General features: G+C 35.2%; 1 pseudogene; it reads left to right on the top strand.

Annotated features, from left to right (window-relative positions):
* The first annotated feature begins 1,697 nt into the window (after window positions 1-1,697).
* On the top strand, window positions 1,698-3,563 carry LOC102759824 (annotated as a pseudogene).
* The last annotated feature ends 4,160 nt before the right edge of the window (window positions 3,564-7,723 follow it).

The following is a 7,723-nucleotide window of genomic DNA, read 5'->3' as shown; positions in this document are numbered from 1 at the left end:
GATTTGGAAGCAGCCTAAATGCCCATCAGCAGATGAGTGGATTAAAAAACGGTGGCACATCTACACAATGGAATACTATGCTGCCATGAAAGGGGAGGAACTCCTACCATTTGCAACAGCATGGACCTGGAGAGCATTATGCTAAGAAAAATAAGCCACTCAGAGAAAGAGAAATATCACATGCTCTCACTCATTTGTGGAATATAATGAACAACATAAACTGATGAACAAAAACAGATCCAGAGACAGAGAAGCATCCATCAGACCTTCAAACTTCAGAGGGAAGGTAGGGGAAGGTGAGGGGGAAGGGTAGAGATCAATCAAAGGACTTATATGCATGCATATAAGCATAACCAGTGGACACAGGCACCGGGGGTGGAGGCATGAGTGTGTGTGTGTGTTTGTGGGGGGGGCAATGAGGGGATAGAGACATATGTGTAATACCTTAATCAATAAAGAAAAAAAACGTTGGTGGGAGATATAAGAACCAGTGTATGTTTACCAAGTACCTCTTTCGCTTTTCATCCTTGATGACAGTGTCCCAGGTAGAAGGCACTCCATTAACCTGGGTCCCAGAATAAAGATAAAGTAGATCACTAGTTCACCTTGGTTTGGAGTATGAGTGAGAAATAAACTGGTGTGTCATGAGCCACTAAGATTTAGGAAAAGCGTTCCTTTCTCTTCCCTTCTTTCCTTCCTTCCTTCCTTCCTTCCTTCCTTCCTTCCTTCCTTTCTTTCTTTCTTTCTTTCTTTCTTTCTTTCTTTCTTTCTTTCTTTCTTTTACCTAATCTACGCTATAATGCTTTTTTAAACTATATCCTAAACCTAAATCTTGATGAGCTTCTGAAATACGGCTGTAGATTTGACTAATATTTACTAGCTGTGATAATTTGTGCCTCATTTTTTTTTATTCCATAAAGTGGGAAAATTAATTTCCATGCCAGAAAATTATAATAAAGTTTACATGAGTTGATTTATACAACATGTTCAATAGTATTTGGCACATAATAAGGTCTCTAAATATCAGCTGTTATTATTATTATTATTACTATTATCATTATATTTTCATGGTAATAAGTGTATTTATTTTTATTTCCCCTAGCTTATTTATAACTATTTATAAGCATTATAATAGTATATTCTTTTATAAGCTTATCTTTATTTTCAACTAGATATTACGTCTTGGCTATAAGAGCCATGCTTTACTCTTGTAACTGTTAAAAGATAAAGTGAGGCATATTACAAATTATAAAAGTTTATTTGAGCAAACAGCTATTTGAAATGGGCAGCATTCAATGTAGCAGTTAGGAGCTCCAAGGGAGTTGTATAAAATGAATGACCCTCACAGCCTAAAGAGAGCAGGAATAAGGAAGTTATACTAAACAAAAAAGTGAGTTGATTATTCTAAGTTAAAGACAAAGCTCATTTTATTGTGCTTTGCTTTATTGTACAGATATCATTTTTATTTGTTTTTACAAATTGAGGTTTTGTGGCCACCCTGCATTGAGCAAATAAATTGCACCATTTTCCCAGCAGCATTTTTCTCACTTCGTGTCTGTGTTACATTTTGCTAATTCTCACAATATTTCAAAGTTTTTCATTACTATTGTATTTTTTTAGGCTGATCTGTGATCAGTGACCTTTGCTGTTACTATTATAATTGTTTGGGGAACCATGAGCTGCACCCATATGAGATGATGAACGTAGGTATGTGTGTTCTGACTGCTTCACTGATCACCTGTTCTCCCATCTCTCATACTTTCCTTGGACTTTCCTATTTCCCGAGACAAAACACTTCTGAAATTAGGCCAATTAGTAACCCTCAGTGGCCTCTCAGTATTCATGTGAAAGGAAGAGTTGCACATCTCCCACTTTAAATCAAAACCTAGAAATGATTAAGTAAGGAAGGCCTGTGAAAATCAAGATATGCTAAAAGATAGGCCTCCTGCACCAAGTTGTGAGTGCAAAAGAAAAGTTTTTGAAGGAAATTAAAAGTACTACTCCAGTGAACACATGAATGATAAGAAAGCCAAACATACTTACTGCTGATGTGGAAAAGTTTTAGTGGCCTGGATAGTCAATCCAGCTACAACATTCCCTTTAACCAAAGCCTAATCCAGAACAAAACCCTAATTCTCTCCAGTTCTATGGAGGGTGAAAGAGGTGAGAAAGCTGCAGAAGAAAATGTGACATTAGCAGAGGTTGGTTTAAGGGGATTAAAGAGGAGTAAAGAAAGAAGCCATTTCCAAAATATAAAAGTACAAGGCAAAACTCATGTAGAAGCTATAGCAAGTTATCCAGAAATCTAGCTGAAATGATTAATGAAGGTGGCTACACCAAATATCAGAGTTTCAGTGTAGATGAATTAGTTTTCTATTGGAAAATGATGCCATCTAGGACTTTCATAGCTACTAGATAGGAGAAGGCAATGCCTAGCTTCCAAGTACAGGCTGACTTTCATGTTAGAGGCTAATTATACTTGTTATTTTAAATTGAGGCCAATGCTTATTTGTCATTCTGAAAATCCTAGGGCCCTTAAGAATTATTGTAAATCTACTCTTCCCATGTTGTACAAATGGAACAATGAAGCCTGGATGACAGCAATACAATATGATTTACTGAATATTTTAAGCCCACTGTTTAGATCCACTACTCTGAAAAAAAATTTATTATAAAATATTACTGCTCATTGACAGTGCACCTGGTTACCCAAGAGCTCTGATGGGGATGTACAACAAAATTTATGTCATTTTGATGCTTGCTAACACCACATCCATTTGGAGTAATTTCAACTTTCAAGTCCTATTATTGAAGAAATACTTTTTGTAAGGCCATAGATGCCATAGATAGTGATTTCTCTGATGGATCTGGGCAGAGTAAATTGAAATCCTTGTGGAAAGGATTCACCATTCTAGATGCTGTTAAAAACATTCATGAGTCATGGGGAAGAGGTAAAATATCAACATTAACAGGAGTTTGGTGGAAGTTGGTCCAATCTTCACAGATGACTTTAAGTGGTTTAAGACTTCAACAGAGGAAGTAACTGAAGTTGTGGTGGAAATAGCAAGAGCACCAGGATTAGAAGTTGACCCTGCAGAGGTGACTGAATTGCTGCTGCAGTCTCATGATGAGGGTGAGGATACACTCCTGCTAATGGATGAGGAGCTGCTTCTTTTGGATGAGCAAAGAAAGTTGTTTCCTGAGATGGGATATCCTCCTGGTGGAGATGCTGTGAGGATAATCAAAATAACAAGATTCAGAATATTGCATCCACTTAACTGAAACCGTGGCATGGTTTGAAAGGATTGATTCCAATTTGGAAAAAAAGTTCTATTGTGGGTAAAATGCTGTCAAACATCCATTGCATCGTACAGAGAAATAGTTCATGAAAGGTAGAACCAATCGATGTGGCAAACCACATTGTTGTCTTATTTTAAGAAATCATCACAGCCACCCCAACCTTCAGCAGCCACCACCCTGATCAGTCAGAATCTTCAACATCAAAGCAAGACTCTTCACTGTCAAAAAGATTATGACTTGCCAAAGGCTCAGATGATAGTTAACATTTTTTTTACCAATATATTATTTTTTATTACGTATGTGCATTGTTAGTTTTTTGACATAATTCTATTGCACACTTAATGGACTACAGTATAATGTAACTATAGCTCATACAGGCACAGAAAAAGCAGAAAATGTGTGTGACTCACTTTGTTGCTGTGGTCTGGAACCAAGCCCACGATGTCTCTCAGATATGCCTATACTCTCCTTCAGGGCATGGCATCTGTCTATCAGATAGATTACATAACTTAATGCTGTTTGGGCTATTTCTGATTGATTGGCTTAAGATTCCATTACTGGGAGAGCTAAAACTGTAATTAAGTGTCAGTTTGGTGACATGAGGCTTAGTGTAAGTTACTCCATTTGGGGCCTATTGTCGTTCTTTTAACAGTGTACATTGTACTACACAGCATAACAGCTTGTGCACATATCAGAGTAGTTGCAAGATAGTCCATTTAAACTAATGATTAGAAATACAAGTTACAGAGAACATAACTTGAACCCTTATCTGCTGCAATGGCCTATGTGATCTGGAAGACTGATTGACACTCTCCAAATCCTTGTTTACTCAATAGTGGGTTAAAGTTATTATTTCCCTTCATGTTTGATGAGCATTAATTAAAACAATGTGTTTAAAGCCTTCAGCACAGGGCCTGGCACACGAGTGATGGTAATTTTTGTATGTAGCTGCTCAGTACAGATGAACACAATGAATAAAGAGATTCATCTAAAAATTTTATAATGATTCTCTACTTTTTCCTAATATCTGCGTCGTGTGAAACCTAAAACACAGTCTAGCTTCCCATTAAAGTTTGGCTTATACTTTTCTCTAGATGTTTTCTATCTATAAAAATTGTCTCTCTGACATGTTTCTGGATTAACATGTTGTTCTTCCTCTCTTTTGTGGATTTTTTTTGTGTGTACTTCTACTTGAGCACAGAGGTGGTGCATGGTAGGTGCTTAATAAATATTCAAAACGTGGCCTTTGAAAACACTAGGTAATTAGCCAAAGTTAGATTACATTTACTAGTAGAAATCTCAGATAGCCCATTAATAGACTCACCAGGACCAAATTTAGAAAAAGTCTAACTCTTAATTCCTATAGGTAATAAATATTTAATTTTCAAGAATCATTACCAAAAAAATGTAGGCATTAATACTCACAGTGATAACTTGATATGATTCATTACTTCACTAATATTCACAATAAAGAACTCATGCTAAAAATAATCTATTAAGTAGATTAAGCTGGTGTTTTGCTTTTTTTTCTCATTCACATTAAATCAGTAGTCTGAGGGTTCATACCTAAACACATTAACCTTAAAATTATATTTATTTATTTATTTATTGTTTGTTTGTTTGTTTATTTTGCTACAAGATGTCAAATTATCTTTATAGGAAGGAAGTTTTGATTTCTTGGTGACATTTATCATAATGAACAAACTTTTGTGTTTTGCTTATAAATAGGCTCATGTTTTGTTTTGTTTCTTCTATATAAGCATCACTTGTGAAGTAAATATGGATGAATATCTATCAAAACCCTGTCTCCATGATGGAGCTTGTATTGATGGCATCAATCATTATACCTGTGACTGCAAGAGTGGCTTTTCTGGAACACACTGTGAAACAAATGCAAATGATTGCCTCTCAAATTCTTGTCTGCAGGGAAGGTAGCTATTTTTGTTTTTCTGTTATTAAATCTCAGAAAGTAAATTTAACTCACAATACTTAAGACTTACTGTCAAGGGAAAGTTGATAAAGTTAATTTTAATTACGCTCCTTCATAAAACTAGAGCTAAGTACAGTTAAGATGACAGATGCTGCCTTTTCTACTTAATGCAATGCACTGATACATTTTCTCTGCCCTTCTTTTATTTCTACACATTAGCATAAATTTCAATAAATGCAGATTAATTGGGCTTTAATATACTTAAAGGTAACTGCTCACAGTAATAGAAACAGCAGGTAGGATGAGAAGACATTCTATTATTTGCTCTGTGGAGGGATAATACTACACACTTAGTATTTAATGTGTTCCTAAGTAAACTGGTTCTTTCATCCCTATGTGCATGTAAGCTATTTTGTGGCTTTCTTTATGAAATCGTATAATAACTCTTCTGCTCATTGGTAGCAAATTAGTTTATGCAAATCCAGAGTAGGGGCATTTCTAGGAGATGCAAGTGACAAAGAAGAATGTCTTTCAGATGTACCAAGTTGCCTTTGCAGCATTATTATTACTTTTTTTCCCTAGTCCTGCCACTGACTTTGTACAAAAGGAAGGCAGGATGAAGATGGATTGCTCATTGCGATGGAGTTCAGCCATAGCTGCCTTCAGTTTCCTAGATTAGCCCTACACGTACTGTAGATCTTCTAGAACTCTTCCTTCTTTTCATTGCCATGGGGAAGATGGCAAAAATGAAAATTGATTTGTTCTTTCAGCCCAGTTACCTTGAAGGATAAGAAATCGGGAATAGACTGCCTTCTGCTCATGGGAATGTGTGTGTTTTTGTTTTTTAGGTTTTGGTTTTATTTTTACCTGAACAGGAAAAGAGCAATTCTAAATATTTAAACTGTTTTGAATTTATGCTTTAATGTCTTGTTTACTTAAAAATGCAATTCTATGTTTCATATGCACAGATGTCACTAATGAGTATTAATGCTCCTGTGATACAGAATGGACTAGCTCAAGGTGTGAGATCAAGATTAATGTAAGTTGAATAATTTTGATTAAATCTATAGTAATTCAAGAGAACAATCAAATTACTTGCTGTAGATTTCAGAGTTATTTCTTCAATTATTAATGGTTTAACTGCTCAGTCCCTCACCATTTCTTTTTTGAATTTTCCAGCTGCTTCAAACAAAAATCACAGCCTCTTTTTGCCTTTTCCCCTCTGTCTCTTGTTATCTTAAACTTCTGAAGCCGGAACCTTCATTAAACTAAATCCTGGATATGGCCATTGAAAAAAGTACCTCAGAAGGTTTATAATTTGTCACATGCCTACCTCTCTCTCATCTTAGAATACACAGGTGCCTGTGGATGTCTAGGGATGAGAGAAGATTCAATGATCCAGATAACACACACACACACACACACACACACACACTAAATAAATAGATAGCTAGATAGAAAAATAAATAAATAAATAAATATAAGTAAATAAATATAAGTAAATAAATAAATATAAATAAATAAATAAATAAAAATAAATAAATAAATACTAGATGGATGTGCCCAGAGGTGGTTACATGTAGCAATCCTCAACACCTACAGTACTCTCGGGATCTTTCTTCCAGTATTCAGGAGTCCGATGTGATCTAATGGACATATGGTATTTTTTGTGGAATGCCTAATCTGTTTGGAAATATTGGTTGCCTGAAGTTTGAGACTATGCCTGGGACATGAGAATCTCATGAGCCTTTCTGGATAATGGAGAGTTCTTCCAAATCCTTCTTGCTGACAGAGACATGGTAAAGGAGGGAAGCAGAGGGGCTAAAGAAGCCTTCAGCTTAGTGAGACTGCGGAGATTTTATTTAAATCCTTTCTGTCTCTCTCCTAACTTAGTAAAATACAGTTTATACATCATAGGGTCATTGTATGATCATGTACATAAGAGGTGATAGATACTCAGTAAATGATCCTTTTGGAGGGGGTGATGGGGTGCTTAAATGCATTAAGGGGAAAGATGATTGACCTATATTTTCCTACTTACCTTCTGTGTGTTCTTGAAAAAATTATGTACTGACATTCTGAAGACATGTTTTAGCTATTCAGTGAGGGTCATCATAGCAACTACTTCTTAGATTGTTGTGGGAATTAAATTAGATAATGCATGTCAATCAATTAGCACAATTTCTGACACATATTTTTGAAAGCTTAATTACTTATTGATGTTATGTTGATTTTATTCTAAATAATGAAAACCATACATAACATGGAAAAGGACATGTTTTAGTTACTAAATTTCCTGGTATATGAGGCATATATCTTGTTTGTGTGGTTGCATATATTGCCTGTGGTAATCTCTAAAAACTATCTCTTGCTAGTATAATGTGGCATTCTTCTTCTGAATGAAATAAATAAATACATAAATAAATGTTTATGTAAATTAATTTGTATATATTAGTATTTATAAACATTGCTATGAGAATAATTGTTAAAATT

This window comes from Myotis davidii, unplaced genomic scaffold (genome assembly GCF_000327345.1).
Source record: "Myotis davidii unplaced genomic scaffold, ASM32734v1 scaffold293, whole genome shotgun sequence".
Classification (NCBI taxonomy): domain Eukaryota; kingdom Metazoa; phylum Chordata; class Mammalia; order Chiroptera; family Vespertilionidae; genus Myotis; species Myotis davidii.
Note: the sequence above shows the minus strand (reverse complement) of the source record. Positions and strands in the feature narration are given on the sequence as shown.